Genomic DNA, 17,027 nt, shown 5'->3' with positions numbered 1-17,027 from the left:
GGCTTCATTTCAAGGCTCCACATGATGCCAAGAGGGCTGCTGGTTACTCCAGGTCTACTACCTCCCAGATGCTAGTGCAGGGAAAAAGAGGAAGGTGGCCTCTCTTTGAACAGTGGCAGCCAAAGACTATGGCAAATCAGTGACTCAGTTGTGTTAAGCGCCCACCCCTAGGCCAGGCCCCACGGGCAGAGAAATGTGGTACTCCGAATGGCCAGGACTGTCACATGCCCCACCCCACATATGGGTGAGGCCCATGAAACACACATGGGAAGAGGATGTGGATGAGTGCTTTCCCCCCAAAAAAGCAGGGCATGGTTGCCCAAAGAACGGCAAATAGTACTGGGTGTTAATCTTCATTATTGGTTTAATTTTATTGTTTGCCAGGTAGAATGTGAAGATGCTTTTGAAAGTCAAAACGATATAGAAAAGCATGCTCAGGCTGGGTGCGGTGGCTCATGCCTGTAATCCCAGCACTTTGGGAGGCCAAGGTAGGCGGATCACCTGAGGTCAGGAGTTCGAGACCAGCCTGGCCAACATGGTGAAACCTCGTCTCTACTAAAAGTACAAAAATTAGCCAGGTGGTCGTGGGCGCCTGTAATCCCAGCTACTTGGGAGGCTGAGGCAGGAGAATTGCTTGAACCTGTGAGGCAGTGGTTGCAGCAAGCCAAGATCGCACCATTGCATTCCAGCCTGGGCAATAAAAGCAAAACTCCAACTCAAAAAAAAAAAAAGAAAGAAAGAAAGAAGAGAAAAGAAAAGCATGCTTAGAGAACCATCAGTCCATCCCATGTTTTTTCCATCCTATTCCCTCACACTCCTTAGAGGAAGACAACTACAGATGTTTTGGATTTTTCTTCCTGTGTTTCTTTTTGTAGAGAGAAGCTCAAGAAGCTTGTCTTTGTAGAGGCAAGGTGGGCAGACCAGAGAGGTGAGGAGATCTAGACCATCTTGGCTAACACGGTGAAATCCCGTCTCTACTAAAAATACAAAAACAAAAAATTAGCCGGGCGTGGCGGCGGGCGCCTGTAGTCCTAGCTACTCGGGAGGCTGAGGCAGGAGAATGGCGCGAACCTGGGAGGTGGAGCTTGCAGTGAGCAGAGATCACGCCACTTCACTCCAGCCTGGGCGACAGAGCGAGACTCCGTCTCAAAAAAAAAAGAACACTCAAGTCTTATTATTTCCCTTCTTTCATCACAAAAGATATCACACTCTACATACTCTTTTGTACCTTTCCTCTTCATGCAATACTGTCTCCTGGAAATCATTCCATATCATTTCACAGAGATCTTCCACGTACTTTAATATCTGCTTAGTACCTCATTGCGTGTGTGAACAATATTTTATTCAAGTACTCTATACTTAGGCATTTAGGTAGCTTCCAATATTTTGCAATTATAAAAAATTGCTGCAATGAATAACCTTGGGCATTTGTATTTTTACATAGTGAAAGGGATATATTTGGGGCAAATTTATAGAAGTGGAATTGCTGGGAGGAAGTGTACATGCATACATGGGTTTGTTAGATGTAACTGAGTTCATCTCCACAGGGGTTGTACCATATCACAGCCCCACCTGCAATGTACCAGAGCGTCTTTTTCCTTAGCCTAACCAACAGTGCATGTTGTTAAGCTTTTGAACTTTTTTTTTTTTTTGGCCAATTGATGAGTTAAAAATGTGCATTTAATTTACATTTTACTATAAGTTTTTTTTTTTTTTTTTTTGAGGCAGAGTCTCACCCTGTCACCCAGGCTGGAGTGCAGTGGTGCAATCTCGGCTCACTGCAACCAACCTCCGTCTCCTGGGTTCAAGCGATTCTCCTGCCTCAGCCTCTCTAGTAGCCAGGATTAGAGGTGCCTGCCACCACCACGCCTGGCTACTTTTTGTATTTTTAGTAGAGACGGAGTTTCATCACGTTGACCAAACTGGTCTTCAACTGCTGACCTCAGGTGATCTGACTCCCTCGGTTTCCCAGAGTGCTGGGATTACAGGCGTGAGTCACCGTGCCCGGTCCTACTATAAGTAAATTTGAACACATTTTTGTATGTTTAAGGACCAGTGTTATTTCTCTTTTAATGAATTATCTGTTCAGGTATTTTGTCTATTTTTCTTCAGGATTTTTGGTCTTTTTTCTCAATTTTTAGAAGTTTAAATTTTTTTTTTTTTTTTTTTGAGACGGAGTCTCGCTCTGTTGCCCAGGCTGGAGTGCAGTGGCCGGATCTCAGCTCACTGCAAGCTCCGCCTCCCGGGTTTACGCCATTCTCCTGCCTCAGCCTCCCGAGTAGCTGGGACTACAGGCGCCCGCCACCTCACCCGGCTAGTTTTTTGTATTTTTTAGTAGAGACAGGGTTTCACCGTGTTAGCCAGTATGGTCTCGATCTCCTGACCTCGTGATCCGCCCGTCTCGGCCTCCCAAAGTGCTGGGATTACAGGCTTGAGCCACCGCGCCCGGCTAGAAGTTTAAAAATTTTAAAACCTTATGATCAGCATCTGAAAATATTTTTCTGTCAGTCAAAACACAGTCATCATGTTTTGACTATGTTTATGCCTTTTTTAAAACAAGTTTTGTTTTTTGTTTTTTGTTTTGTAGTGATATTTTGTAGTTATTTTTTTTGCAGTCTTTTCTTTGTAGCCGCTGGATTTTGGTCATATTAAAAAATCTTTTCCTATCCAGGTTATACAGGAGTTCACCCATGTCTATTCCAGTACTTGTATAGTTTCATTTTGCATCTAGGTCTCTGATTCATTTGGCAATTATTCTTGTGATAGTGTGAGAAATAGATATTATCTTATTTTATTTTTTCAAAATGACTATCCAGTTGTTTGAGTGCCCTGTATTAAGAAGACTATCTTTGCGTCAGTGATTTGGGGATATTTGGAGATAGCACCTTTACATAACCTGGATTTCTATAAGCATTTGGATCTATTTCTTGACTTTTTATTTTATTTAATTGATCTTTCTGTATTTTTATCAGTTAGTACCACACTGTTTTCATTATAGGGGCTTCACAGTGCATACTAATACAGTGTAGAACCACTCCTCGTTCAGATAGAAGTTTTTTTTTTTTTTTTTGAGACAGGGTTTCACTCTGTCACCCAGGCTGGAATGCAATGGTGGGATCTCAGCTCACTGCAGCCTCAACCTCCTGGGCTCAAGTGATCTGCCCGCCTCAGTCCCCAGAGTAGCTGGGACTACAGGCATGCACCACCACGCCTGGCTGATTTTTTTGTAGAGATGGAGTCTCACTATGTTGCCCAGGCTGGTCTCGAACTCCTGGGCTCAAGCGTTCCGCCCCACTCAGCCTCCCAAAGTGCTGGGATTACAGGCATGAGCCACTGCATTTGACCTAGATAGAATTTTTTTAAAGAAAGGAGTTACTGCAGAATATATATAGACTGATGAGAATAAGCAAGTTGGGTCAGGAGAGAGAGGAGACTGTTGCGAAGTCCTTTGGTAGGCACAAGTGGAGAGGTCTTGGAAAGGAGCCAGAGAACCCAGATTCAGGAATTTGGTAGATTTGTTGATGAGGAGAATTCTCTTCTGATTTTGTTTTCTGGTGAAATAAAAACCAAGGTCAACAGCTGAGTGGGGAGAGGAAAGAAGATGAGAAATAGTCATCTTGCGCAGGGGGACTGCAGAGTGAGTTGACTAGGAACTACCCAGATGGTGCTGGGGCCCACTTGAGTTTTATGATCATACATATAAAGGAAGAAGTAGGCCTAGTTATGTGTTTTCCACCAGCCTTGTATACGGCTTAGGTTTGGGAGCTGAGTAGGCAAGGAGGTAAGTGTAAGCAGACTTGGGGTGTTAGCCTCACAAGTATGACAGATGGGACAAGGGGTTAAGTGTGGAAGGACATGGATGCAAGGGAGCAGAATGATGGGCCCTGGATCCAAGCTGGGTAAGAGGGACAGATGTGAAAAAGATAATGGTGCCAATGGATCAGAGATCCCAAGAAATGCTGGGGTCTATGCAAGGGGAAGCAATGACCCCGGATATTGATCTAGGAAATGATCTTGGGAGTGGATGGTTAAAGTGGGATGAAGAAAAGATGTCAACAAGGAGATAAGAAACAGAAGGGCCAGAATGTAGCGTGAGTCGTCTTTGTAGTTGTGATGATAGTGGTGGTGGCAGAGAGACAATGAGCCAGATCCTGAACTCCTGATAAATAGGGGCAGTGGCTGGAAGGCTAGAGATGACTGAGGTAGCATCATCATCATGTAGATGAGAGCAGGTAGACAGCGACATCTGAATCAATCTTTCTTCAAGGACCTGCAGAATTGCAGCACCAGGAAGTCCTAGTCCTAACACTCCCAGAAATCTCCCCACACCCCTTTTCAGTCTATTTCCCCGGTAACCTTTCAGGATTGGATTTAGTTATGAAGTCTGAGTCTAAGAGGCTTGTCTGTAGAGCTTATCATTTCTTAAAACCCAGAGGCAGAGAACCTTGAGGGCAATCATAGAAAGCCCTTTATGAAAGACTGGCATGGATTTCATTGTGAAAAGAGCCTGGGTTTCCTCTGCAGTGTAGACCAGATGAATGAAGAGTATATTCAGTGTCATAATGGAACTCAGAGCCTAGACCCTGAAGGAGTCAAATAGGCAAAAACCTGGATCAAACCACAGGGATCCCTGCCTACCTGAGCAACCTGCCCTAGGTCCCAAATCAAAGCCTCAGCTCTTTCTCCAAAAGCGAGCAAGGGTTGAAAAACACCTTCCTACTTTGAGCTTCCTTTTCCATCCAGACTTCCTGAGAATCCCAAAACATTTGAAGCCAGATTCTGAAGACTGTAGGTGTCCCTGCCAGGTGAACTTAACCTGGGCACCTTCGGAAGATAACACATTCCTAATGAGCCCTATTTAATCGGTGACTCCAGTGTTGCTTTGGCTGTGCCGCTGAGGGTGATCTTACCTGGAGTCCCTAGGAAGGAAGGGTCCCCGGTTGTTCTGAAGGGAAAATAGATAGTGTCAAGGAAATCAGTCTTTCAGGGAGCAGAAATAATTAATGGACTTAGGATGGGGTCCATGTATGAGGTGACAAATGGTGTGTATGGGATGTAAGAGCCGGGTATTTACTAAGAATTAAAGATGATGGTCTATGACCAGTTAAGATGTTAGAAATAAAGTTCAGATTTTTTTTTTTTTCAGACAGTTTTGCTCTTGTTGCCCAGTCTGAAGTGCAGTGGCACAATCTTGGCTCACCGCAACCTCCGCCTACTGGGCTCAAGCGATTCTCCTGCCTCAGCCTCCCAAGTAGCTGGGATTACAGTCATGTGCCACCACGCCTGGCTAATTTTCTTTCTTTTTTTTTTTTTTTTTTTGTATTTTTAGTGGACACGGGGTTTCGCCATGTTGACTAGGCTGGTCTTGAACTCCTGACCTCAGATGATCCTCCTGCCTTGGCCTCCCAAAGTGCTGGGATCACAGACATGAGCCACTGCACTTGGCTAGATTCATTTTTTCAGTCATAGCTGTATAATAATAATTTGGAAATTGACATCCATCTTTTTGGGGTAGAAAAAAAGTGTGTCCTGAACTTGGGATCCCCTGACCCATGCTCACACAGGCAGGAGAGGAGAACAGGGGAGAAAAGCCACCTCTGTTTACATGCCATGTCTCAGGAGGTCTTTGTGTGAAGGAGAGGCAAGGTCCCACCACCAGCTCTTACTCTCAGGCCTGGGTTCCAAGGTTGATGGACATGGTCTGGACAATGGAGAAGAGGGTAGTGGTGACAGGTGAGGTTGGAGACATTCACCCATTCCTCCAAGTTCCTCTGCTACGGAGAGAGAAGTGATGCTTGGGGATTACCAGTCCTGAATCCCCATCTGCAAGAGATGCCTCAGATCTTGAGGAAACATGCATACACAAACATGCACAGAGAAACACACACACGTATGTCCACAACCACACATATACCCACCCTCATATAGGCATGTCCTCAAATGCACAAACCTGGAGTTGCAGCTCTTCTCATCCAGACACAGGCAGCAGCCCAGGACCCTCCTATTGCTCAGTAACCTGAGGTCGTGGGTGGGATAAAGGAGTCTCATCACTTAGAGAACATGTTTTGAACCCAAACACCGTTTTAAAAAAAATACCAGTCAATGGATAAATAAAGTATTTTATTTAAATGCCAGTCCTTTGTTAAATAAAGGCTATCAAAATCAGCTTGGGGTCTTGGGGACTGAGTCTGACCCAGGCAGGAACCCCGTTGGAAGTCCTCTGGCCCAGCTGGGTGGTCTTGGTCCTGCCTGACTCTGGCCTAGTTGCCCCGAGTCCTTAGGGTCAGGGGTCTGACCTCGCTCCCCAGCCTGACTTTCCTGTCCCCAGTCTTAGCCCCTGGCACCCACTCTCACATCCCTGATGCTGGTCTCCTGCCTTCCTGGGCCCTCCTCACACCCTCACTGCCTGCCCCATTCCTTCTTGGACCAAATGACCACACTCAGAGCCTGATGAGATCTTGGCTTCTGCTACCAGACATCTGACCTCTCTCTTTCCTGGCAGGCTGGCCTCCTTGTACAGATCTACTTTCTGGACTTGTGTCCCCACACAAACCTATCTTTGGAATGGTAGAGAGTTGACTGTGATATCATGTTTGAATCTTCAGGGAAGGTCTATTCGGCTAGCCACAAGACATGGGAAAGGCTGCCTTTACCTTTGCGACATCATAATCTTCTCATGTAAGCTACTGAAGGTACCGTTGTCAAGGAGCTTTCAATTGTTTGCTTCCCTCTCATGGAAGTGACCAGAGACAAAGTTGAACTCAACTCTTCCCTTTTGGCTTGATGCTCACCTGTGGTACCTAGAGGGCATTTATAGAATACCTTATAAAAATTCTGTAGGATATTAAAAGAGCATGAGGATAGGGGGCTCCTCACTGTCCTCATGACATAGTGACATCCCATGAGGGGAGAGGGTGTAATTGTGGAACACAGTACTCAAAATCTGGAACGTTCAAGACATATGCCTACCATATCTAACAGTGGTCTCTTGGGTCAGGCATATCTGGGCATCAATTTCCTCATGTGTACTAGTGGACATTTTTTTTTTTTTTTTTTTTTTTTTTTTTTGAGACGGAGTCTGGCTCTGTCACCCAGGCTGGAGTGCAGTGGTGCGATCTCAGCTCACTGCAAGCTCCGCCTCCCGGGTTTACGCCATTCTCCTGCCTCAGCCTCCCAAGTAGCTGGGACTACAGGCGCCGCCACCTCGCCCGGCTAGTTTTTTGTATTTTTGTAGAGACGGGGTTTCACTGTGTTAGCCAGGATGCTCTCGATCTCCTGACCTCGTGATCCGCCCGTCTCGGCCTCCCAAAGTGCTGGGATTACAGGCTTGAGCCACCGCGCCCGGCCACTAGTGGACATTTTAATATCACCCATCAGAATCATCATCAGGATTAAATGGTGTGATGTGTATGTCTGGTGAGTATCACTCAGTGGATGTTTGTTTCTTTTGTCTTACTGGTACCAGTAGAATGTGCTTTCAGTGGCGTTGTTGATATACATTCTTAAAAATAAAACCCTTAGGCAAGCTTAGGTGCTTTTGCGTATGAAGTGGCCTTGTTCCCATTGCAGGAAGAGATAAATGTTCTGTCATTTCTGCTGTTCCTGCCGGCAGCTGCTTTCAGGTCTGCGCATGTAGGGGAGACCTTCCCTGGCCTTCCTCAGAACCATCATGTCTGCAGCGTTCCCGGGGCTACAAGACAGTAAGGAAATGAGGAAGAGCAAGCAACAACCTGGTGCTAAACAAATATCAGGTTACAAATGACTTGTCTCAGGAATAGTTCTTGCACCTGTAGAGTAGACAGAAGCTCACATCAGGACCAGTGACTGGAGAATAAACACCTCGAAAGGCAGTTGTAGGACTTACAGCTCTACTGTGTCCACAGCTGAATTCCACCTTAGAAAAAAGAGTAGCTGCTGATGTCCATAGCTTTTAGTCACAAACGGAAAAGAAGCCCACCTCTTGCTTTTCTGTTTCGAAGAGCAAAATTCTGCAAACACGGCAGAGGGTCAGTGTTTGGGGCAATACCTAGTGAGGGGCGAGCATATGGAGGGGCTATGTTAGCACCTTCCACCTTGCCCCTGAGCCCCAGGCAGAGGCTACTCATGTTGTGCTGTCGCTGATGTCGCTTGAATTCCTGAAACATTCCGCAGCACCCTACGGAGAGTTATGCATGTAAATTACTTTGCTTCTTGCCTGATTATTATGGATGTTACACCCCCACCATCGAAAACTGTTAACAAATAATTTCAGAACCCTCAAGTGGCTCCATCAAGATGTGATAGGAACAGCCACGGGCCAAATAATGGTGGAGAAATTTGTCTTTGGTATCCACTTGTTATGCCTGCTCTCCTCTTTGCATGATTTTTCCTCTCTGAACTAAAAGCCATCACCCAGCTGCACACAAGGCAACTGGTCACCTCATGCTGACCCTGGCCATCAAGGGTCCTCTCCTTAAGGTCCCAGACAAGCCTGCTACCAGCAGATGTTGTACATCATGACACAAATGAGACGTTGCATACAGACAGCCATAGGTGTGCTTGGTTTGTTTTGCAACAGTGTTTTGAACAAAAATCAACCATTTGCAGCATTTAAGAGATTTCATGTAATATCTATATCCACTTCTCTGAAAAAAAAAAGCTTGAAAGATTTGACATTGGTTAACATTTTCCCATTAGCAACAATTGGTGGGAGCTAAGTGGTGGCTTCTCTTAGATGGGCGATTACTGTTCAGTTTGCCGTAGTCCTCACTACTCTATTGCTTTTCTTCTCACATGGATCACATTTATTGTCAGGTAACTGGCTTTCTTTGTTCCCTCACATAACCCTCCTGGCCCTGTAGGTAACTGTGTTTGCAATCACTGCTTTAGACCTTGCAAGCTTCCTCCCTCATCACCTGCTTTCATCCAAACTTCGTCAACTTGTGCCCATTTTCTCAAGCTACCCTGTTTCTATGAAAGCCAAAGGAGTTCTAATAGGATCAGCAAACTTATAGAAAAATGTAAGTGGTCGTTAAGGGTTTGATGCCTTTATTAGTTAATTATACCCATGATAATGCTGCTTAAAAACCAATCAGAAAATCTCAGCAACATATAGCAGAAGGCATTTGTGGAGTTCAGATAGTTGGCAAATGAGATGAAGGCTGACTCTAGGCTAGGTTCAGACTGGGGGTGGGGTGGCTTTGCACCACATGTTTCTCATCTTCTTCCTGGCACTAATGGGCTGGGCTGGACCTGTTCTTCTTATGATGATGGTAGAGATGAAGGAGAGAAAGTGGAATTAATACACCTTGATTTGTGCTTCATTCCATGAGCAAGAAGTCACACTACAAACTGTATAAAGCACCCTTGACATAAGTGACTCAATCTTAGAAAAAAACTCCATCTTACATTTCATAGGGCACTTGCCAACAGGGACAAGATATTTTGCATAATAAATAAATTAATAAATAAAGACTGCATCCAAACAGATAAGGACATAAATAAGCACAATCTTCCACTATCATTCTTTACTACAGGACACTGCAGCCATAAAAAGGGCAAGAGCAGGACTTCAGCGCTTGAAACAGTGGTTTTTTGTTTGTTTGTCTTGTTTTGTTTTGAGACGGAGTTTCACTCTTGTTGCCCAGGCTGCAGTATAGTGGCTCAGGCTCGGCTCACTGCAACTTCTGCCTCCCGGGTTCAAGCAATTCTCCTGCCTCAGCCTCCTGAGTAGCTGGGATTACAAGCACGTGCCACCACGTCCAGCTAATTTTTGTATTTTTAGTAGAGATGGGATTTCACCATGTTGGCCAGGCTGGTCCCGAACTCCTGACTTCCAGTGATCCACCCACCTCAGCCTCCCAAAGTGCTGGGATTACAGGCGTGAGCCACCACACCCAGCTGAAACAGCTGTCTTAATCAACACTGTCTTGCTGTCACTCGAGGTAAGCTCCTTGGCATCTGCCATGAAAGGCTCTGGCATCTGCCATGAAAGGCTCTACCCACATCAAAGGTGTTCCTCATAAGACCACTGGACTGCCTGGCCCAGACCAGGAGATTCTTTTTGTCTCTGTTGCTCTTCATGGACTGGTTCATAATCCTTTTTTCCCATTTATTTTCTCTTGATGGTAAATGTTATTTTGTTTGTTGTAGATGTTTAACCCATAACATTTATATATTGATTAGGTGTACTATTATGTATAATTTGCAATATAGACTGACTTGTGGAGTGGCTTCAGCCTGTGTGCCCGTGACTCTGCCTGCCCAGTGAAGAGGAAGTACTAATGAGAATTGCCTCCTTGGGGATTTGATGTAGCTAGTGACTTTTGTGATTGAAATAGCATCAATAAAAGTCTGACATTATGAAAAGACACAAATGTGCATGGACCTGGTTACCTCTGATCTTGTACTGCTCATGAGACAAACCCAAGGTCAAGAGCTGGGGGAGTTATTCCCACCCACAGCTCAGGGCACAGCAAATTTATAAGGCATGTGTAAAGAATTAACTTTACCCAAAGAGAGGTCTGACCTTTGCCCTTCACTACTGGGAGGTAACCCCTAGGCTCCTGGAATATCAAGACTGATAGAAATGTCTTTGTCTAGGGGCATTGGCCACTTGACAGTCTAAAAATATGATATGCAATGGAGGCATTTGGTGGAGGTAGTGATGTTTGCTTTGCCTTTGGAGGAACTAGAGAATCAGGTCAGCCATGTGGGCAGTAGTGATTGAGCTGCAATAAAAACTCTGACCACTGAGACTCAGGTGAGCATCCCTGCTTGGCAGTATTCCATGCATATTGTCACACATTATGGCTGGGAGGAGGTACTACTGTCCATGACTCCATGAAAAGAGGATGCCTGGAACCTCCACACTGGACCTCTCTTGGACTCTGCCCTAGGCTTCTCTTCCTCAGGTGGTTTTAATTTGTATTCTTTCGCTGTAAAAATGGCAACCATGAGTATAACAGCTTTCAGCCACTTCGTGAGTCCCTTCAGTGTATCATCACACTCAAGGGTGGTTTTGGGAACCCCTCAAACTTGAATTGATGTTGCAAGTGAGGGTCCCCTGACTTAACATTTGGCCTCAACTTTCACAGCATGAAAACAAGGAGGCATGAAAATGAAAGTTGATAATGCAAATTGCCACAATATTTATCTCAAGTACATCTGTCTTCATTGATACATCCATTCAGCAAACATTTATTGAGCACCTACTACATGCCCAGTGCTATTCTTGGACCTGAGACTAAAGGAAGTGAATAATACATGGCCTCCCCCTTCTAGTGGAGGAGAAAAAATATAAATAGGCATAAAAATATGTGTGATAATGTCAGATTGAGAAAAGTGCTGTGGGAGAAAATTAAGGCAAGGTACAGGGAGTGTGCAGGGCTTAGATCTTTTAGATAGATGGTCAAGAGAGACTCTTCTGGAAGAGTGACATTTGAACACACTTGGGTGAAATGAATGAGGAAGTTGGACTGTGATTCTGGGCAAGAAGTTTCTAGAGAGAGGGACAAGCAAGCTCAAAGGTACAGCAAGAAGCATACAAGTAGGAGATTTCAACATAGAAATTCCTGCCACTAAAAAAAAAAAAAAAAAAAAAAAAGGCAGCCTGGTGTGGTGGCTCAGGCCTGTAATCCCAGCACTCTGGGAGGCCAAGGTGGGTGGATCACCTGAGGTCAGGAGTTCAAGATCAGCCTGGTCAACATGGTGAAACCCTGTCTCTACAAAAATTAGCCGGGCATGATGGTGGGTGTCTGTAATCCCAGCTACTTGGAAGGCTGAGGCAGGAGAATTGCTTGAACCTGGGAGGTGGAGGTTGCAGTGAGCCAAGATCACACCATTGCACTCCAGCCTGGGCAACACAGTAAGACTTCATCTCAGAAAAAAAAAAAAAAAGTAAAGGCTTTCTTTACATGGTCCTTGAAGGACTGTGTTGTGCCTGTGGAAAGACTTTCCACTAAAGTGCCTCAAATCAAGCCTGAGACCAGTATCTCTGTGTTTTGTTTTTGTGCCACTTGCTGGATTATGCAGTTTCTTCCTCATGTTCAGCAAAGGAATTGTTTCACCTCCCTCTTTCCTCCTTGGCAGAGGATGGGCACTCTCTCACAGGCTTTTAGTTTCTAAGAGAAAAAAAGAAAGCAAAGACAAAGTATTTGAAATAAGAGTTATTTCTATTTATTTGGTTCATTCAGTGAACAAACAAGACCATAACTGGAAAGTACAGGGTGACTAAGAAGTAGCCCTTAGGGAAAAACCTGATGGGAAATTTTATCTAAAAACACAATTTACATAGCCACACTTTGGGCTTTCCTTCCAGTCCTTCTGTGGTTCTCAATGGCCCATGGGTGTTCAGGTCTTAACGCTGGGGAGCGCCGCGAGCAGTGGAGGGTGTTCGCGAAGGTTCTACCGGCTTGAGGGAAGGGTTGTGGGAATGGGGACCCGAGACCTGGAGGCCAGCATATAAGAGCTCCCCACTGGGGTTGCTGGGGAGAGGAGAATCAGAAGGGACTGACCACAGAAGGCTTGACTCTTGGCCAGAGCTCAACAAGGGGCAGCTGCTGCGGTAGTCCGTGGGCAGGCCGAGGTTAAATGCATTCTTTTCACTCAGCCCTTCTCTGGAAAGAAGGCTCAGAAGGCACACTTGGGGCAGAGGGGAACCCCCACCTTCCCCTTTTACAGAACTTCCTCATCCTGCAGATCAGTCCAGCCAGGAAGTCAGAGGCTGGGTGGAGAGCTGGGTGCCTGGGGAGTACCATGGGTTTTGTCCCCATCGCTGGCAGCAGTCATCAGGTGAGCTATTTTCAGCCCATCACAAACTTCTTTCTGCCTATTTATGATCCATTCAGCATCTGACAGTTGTCCAAGGCAGACAGCAGAAACGTGTTTACTGGCCCCCCTCCCTCGGGACTTTTTCTTAAAGGGCATGCCTTACTCTCATTTCCTTTTTCTACTATTCCTCTCTCCTTCCCCGAATTCTCCCATCACTAATTCTCTCTCTCCTCATAGAACCACCTTCTGCCCCCGCATCCCACTCCCCACAGACCCTCAGAGAGAAACTGTGTAGAACTCCAGAGAGGCAAGCAAGGCCCACTGTGAGAAATGGTATTCAGTGGCCAGGCACTGCGGCTCATGCCTGAAATCCCAGCACTTTGGGAGGCTGAGATGGGAGGATCAGTTGAACTCAGGAGTTAGAAACCAGCCTGGGCAACATAGTGAGATGCTCCCCCCGCAACTCCAGAAAAAAAAGGAAACCGTATTCTACTGTGTAAACTTCTTGAGAATGGTCTTTTTTTATGCACCACCTACCAGCTGCTTAGTAAATGTTTAATAGTGAATTAAAACTTCCCTCTCTCCACACCTGTTCCCCATGAGTCCCTGCCTTGGGATGGGCAGGTGAGAGAACTAATAAAACATTCTAGAGCTTTCTCCCCTGGCCCCCAAACTCTGACCAGCTTCTCAAATGTCTAGGTTCACAATGTTCTGCCATGCTCCGTTGGGACGCTCTCTGAGAGAAATTAAACGACGAAGCCCTGGCCGTGATGCAAATTGCAATCAGACAGGAAGGTTTGAGGGTCAGAAGAGAGGCAGAGGGCCCTGGCTAGCTTTGTCTTTGCGCAAGGTTACCAAATGCTTGCCTTGGCAGTGAGAATGCGTAACCACAATGTTTTCTAATGATTTTGGGTTTTTCTCTTTTTATAGTGTCAGCAGAGAAAACATGAAGGTGACAACTAGTGGTTTCAGAAAGGCAAGAAGTTCTTCCTCTGCATTCACCTTGCTTTTCCCTTTTCACTGAAAGTGAAGATCAACATACGGGTAAGCTCCTTTCATACCTTCAAGGAAGAACCCAAGTCAGGACTCGGAGCCACTGAATTTCCACTCCCACTCCCACGCCAGACACATGCTGCGAAATACTGTCTGGTTTTTTTTTTTTTTATGGTAAGGGAGCCTGTAGTTAGCCTGAAAATGCTTCCTCAGGAATGGCCTTCATCAGAAATCTCTTCATACTCAGTATGAGGACGTGTCGAAGAATATGCTATGTGTGAAAATATACCTTGGCGTTTCAGCTCTGTGGGTTAAGAAGGGGTTCCTGTGACGGCAAGGTTTTAGGTTATTGAGCAGCAGATTGGATACTTCTATTTTTCAACAACATAGGTTTCCATGTAATATGAAAAACAGCTGTTGCAAATTTCTAGAAATGTTGAATCCAGTCTAATAAATGCCTAGCTGCACCTGTAAGAAAGTAAGGGAACACTGAAGGGTCAAAAATGGAGGAAGAACTATGACCAGCCTGAGCTGCCCCTGGGGCTGCTGGGGATAAGGTTGGGGAGGACAGTTGGCCAGGCTGGGAATCTGATTTGGGAATATGAATTCACTTCAGAACATATTAAATCAAGGAGCTTAGGCTTTCATGACCAGCAGGCACACAAGAAGGGGCTTGGGTCCCAGAAGAGTAGGGAGTTGGAACTGAGACCCTCGTGTAAGGATGAACTGAAAACCATTGCCTGCTTACACAGGGAGATGACAGGGAAGCTTGCTTGAGAAAAAGAAAAAAAGCTCCCCTTAAAATTAATTTATAATAATTAATGTGCCCTCACATGGATATGATATTAAAATTTATATTACTAGAGTGGTCTAAGACATGTCCCACCAAGAAATTAATATGAAGTGCTGCCACATGCTGATAATATCCTTGGGAACCTGGTTGAAACAAAAATAAAACCTTTCTGGGAGGCCATACACCCATCCTAGGCCTCCTAGCATATCCTCACATGAAGTCCCAATTACAGATCAACTTATAATTAAAAACAACCATACAGTCCTGGCATGGTGGTTCATATCTGTAATCCCAGCACTTTGGGAGAGTGAGGTGGGTGAATCACCTGAGGTCAGGAGTTCGAGACCAGCCTGGCCAACATGGTGAAATCCCATCTCTATTAAGAATACAAAACTTAGCCGGGCATGGTGGCTCCCAGCTACTTGGGAGGCTGAGACAGGAGAATCACTTGAATCCGGGAGGCAGAGGTTGCAGTGAGCCGAGATCATGCTGCTACACTCCAGTCTTTGAGACAAAACCAAAAACAAAAAAATCCCAAAAAACAAAAAAACCCCAACTACCATACACATGAAAAAAAATCCCCCAAAACCAATAGTTAGTGAACAAAACAAAAAGCAATTATGAAACTGCCAACAACTTCAGATAAAATATGATTATCAGGTAGATTAAAAATAAGCATGTTTAAAATGAGAAGTCATAAAAGAAGCATAATAATAATAAAGAACATAACAGAATAAGACATCATCAAAAAGATTAGACTGAGCTAAATAAGAAATCAAATATAACTCAGAAATTTAAAAATCATTTAAAGCTTACTATGTTAAATCAAAGATTATATATTACCAAATAAATAACTAATGAATGGAAAGAAAGAGCTGAGGAATCTTCAGAAGCCAGTGCAGAGAGATGAAGAGACAGAACATGCAGAGGAGGGGCTTACTGACAAGGAGTGTGGACTGTGAAGGACCAACCACACCTATTAGATGTTCAAGACATGATAAATGAGGACTAATGAAAGTTATGAACCACAGCAAGTTAAAAACATGAAATCCTCTACTGGACACAACACAGTATAACTAAAAGAAGACCAGCCGGGTGTGGTGGCTCACCCCTGTAATCCTAGCACTTTGGGAGGCCAAGGTGGGTGGATCACCTGAGGTCAGGAATTCGAGAACAGCCTGGCCAACATGGCAAAACCCCATCTCTACTAAAAACACACACAAAAATTAGCCAGGCGTGGTGGCACGTGCTTGTAGTCCCAGCTACCCAGGAGGCTGAGGCATAGGATCGCTTGAACCTGGAAGGTGGAGGTTGTAGTGAGCCGAGATCACACCACTGCACTCCAGCCTGGGCAACAGAGCGAGACTCCATCTCAAAAAAAAAAAAAAAAAAAAAAAAAAACAGACCAAGTAGAAAGGCCAAGATCTTAGAAGCTCTCAAAGACAAAAGCATTGCCTACAAAGGAATGAGTTATCAGGTTGTCTGGAACTTTGCCATAGCAACAATAGAAGCCAGAAGACCAATGGAATAATATATTTGAGTGCTGAGAAGAAATAACTGTCAACTTACAACTACACTATGATTCAAGGATATGGCAAAATAAACATTTTCAGACAAAAACAGAGAGCATTTTCCACTTGAAGACCTTAGCTAAAAGAATGAAGAATACACTTCCGAAGGAATTGACCCAAGAAAGAAGCAGTGAGATGTACAATATGAGATAAATTTCAACAAATATCTAATATGTAAAAAAAAGACTGCTTGGGGAGTATGAAAACAAAGTGGAATGAGGGTACTGGTCATAATAGTAGATGAGATGGGCAGAGTTTGGGCATTTGGGCATTTTAGGGAAAAGGGTGGCAATGTTAATTAACTCTAGCATTTATTAAATCGAGTATGCTTCTTAAAAATTATAAAAAGGTAATCACATAAGAAGAGAAATCGTATGCATGACTTCCAAACCAGTAGAGAGAACATATTTTTATTTTTATTTTATTTTTTGAGACCGAGTCTGGCTCTGTCGCCCAGGCTGGAGTGCAGTGGCACAGTCTTGGCTCACTGCAACCTCCGCCTCCTGGGTTCAACTGATTCTTGTGCCTCAGCCTCCTGAGTAGCTGGGATTACAGCCACGTGCCACCACGCCCGGCTAATTTTATTTATTTATTTATTTATTCATTTATTTATTTATTTATAGTAGAGATGATGTTTTACTATGTTGTTCAGGCTGGTCTCAAACTCCTGACCTCATGTGATCCGCCTGCCTCAGCCTCCCCAAGTGCTGGGATTACAGGCATGAGCCAACATGCCTGGGCTAAAATATTTTTATTTTATTTTTATTTTTTTATTTTTTTTAGATGGAGTCTCACTCTGTCGCCCAGGCTGGAGCAGTGGCACGATCTTGGCTCACTGCAAGCTCCGCCTCCTGGGTTCACGCCATTCTCCTGTCTCAGCCTCCCGAGTAGCTGGGACTACAGGGGCCCGCCACCATGCC

General features: G+C 44.8%; 1 long non-coding RNA gene across 1 annotated transcript; it reads left to right on the top strand.

Annotated features, from left to right (window-relative positions):
- Nucleotides 1-12,681: 12,681 nt before the first annotated feature.
- On the top strand, nt 12,682-14,700 carry LOC141410168 (uncharacterized). The gene is made up of 2 exons (XR_012434224.1): nt 12,682-12,771; nt 13,681-14,700. It is a non-coding gene; the product is annotated as an uncharacterized lncRNA (long non-coding RNA).
- The last annotated feature ends 2,327 nt before the right edge of the window (nt 14,701-17,027 follow it).

The sequence above is a fragment of the Macaca fascicularis genome, chromosome 4, assembly GCF_037993035.2.
Source record: "Macaca fascicularis isolate 582-1 chromosome 4, T2T-MFA8v1.1".
Lineage (NCBI taxonomy): Eukaryota > Metazoa > Chordata > Mammalia > Primates > Cercopithecidae > Macaca > Macaca fascicularis.
The sequence above is the reverse complement of the archived record's forward strand: the minus strand, read 5'-3'. Positions and strand labels throughout refer to the sequence as shown.